The sequence below is a fragment of the Penaeus monodon genome, chromosome 25, assembly GCF_015228065.2.
Source record: "Penaeus monodon isolate SGIC_2016 chromosome 25, NSTDA_Pmon_1, whole genome shotgun sequence".
Lineage (NCBI taxonomy): Eukaryota > Metazoa > Arthropoda > Malacostraca > Decapoda > Penaeidae > Penaeus > Penaeus monodon.
In genome coordinates, this window is record NC_051410.1 from 30,151,271 (window position 1) to 30,152,711 (window position 1,441).

The following is a 1,441-nucleotide window of genomic DNA, read 5'->3' on the forward strand; positions in this document are numbered from 1 at the left end:
TCCGACTCACGGCCATTAAAAATTAAGCTCTCGATCCTGATACCGTGTTCGGTCGCAAGGAAGAGCAAGGAAATTATACATCGTCGTGGAAGTTGGTCACGCTCGGTCACGCAGTGTCGCGTTGCCCTTTGGCAGTTCGGTGTCGTAGTCGTATGCCTTCTTGCTGCTTCCCGTGCCCTTGTCTGACTTCAATACCTTACCTTTTCTGATGCAGGACTGTTATATAGTGTTATGGCACTTCGCCTTAGCATGTCGAGTACTGTAAGATCTTGTAAGGCAATAGTTTAAAATCCTTCACTTGCTCTATAACATCCATCTCTAATCCCTCTGTTATCTCCTCAATATTGTTATGATTAGCATTTCTCCCCTCTGCCTGAACATAAGGGTATACGTATGTAGGTCTGTAAACAATATAGAAGCCTGCGCACATATTTAAAAAGTCTTTAGGTGAAAACATGTTGGTGAGATGTTGGAAAGACGAACGAGGGCTTTCACACTTACGATGCATAAGTAAGTGTGTGCGCAGTGGATTAATATTTTCTGGGCCTTCTGGCGATCAAAAAAGGAACACTTCTCAATATTCTTTAGAAGTTATTACGTACTTATGAGCATATTTTGGTGGGCCTCTCAGAATTCATCGTTATAGATTTACCAAAACAAAACTTGCATACACACACACATACACAAATGCACAACTATTTGTTTACGCGTTTTGTCACGTGCCATGTACATTAAAGTAGCATTTTCACTGGATACAGATACATTTATTTACGGATTAGAGCGATTAGTGGCAAGGAGAGGAGAGCCGAAAGAAATTTGGTCAGATAATGGCACTAACTGGTGCACATCAGGGATTGAAGAGAGGTATCCAGGAATGGAATCAAGATGTGATCCATGCTCATATACTGAAGAAAGAAATAGACTGGAAGTTCGATCCACCAGGCGCATCACACAGGGGTTGAGTGTGGAAACGACAAATACGAATCATTCGACGAATATAACCTCACACAGTAAATCTAGATGATGAGACCACAATACTATCACTGACCCATCTCAAAGCTGTCAGAGGACCCAATAGATGCTAGACCCCTAACACTAAACCACTTGCTGATGCTACGGTCTGGCCCCTTATTACCACGTGGACAGTTTGTTGAAAAGGATCAATGCAGAAGACACTGGAAGCAAGTCAGTACCAAGCTGATGTATTTTGGTGCCGATGAATTAAAGAATACCTTCCAGGACTTCAAGAACGTTAGAAATGGATGAAACCTTAGAGAAACTTATCAAACAAGACTGTCTCTATTAATCAGTGTTCCTTATTACTAGTAGGGTTAATAAAGGAACATATAATCTAGTACGCTCATTTGATGTAAAACAGGAAATGGTACTTATGAGAGGCCACTTAAGAAGATTTGTCTGTTAGAGAACACTTTATATCATT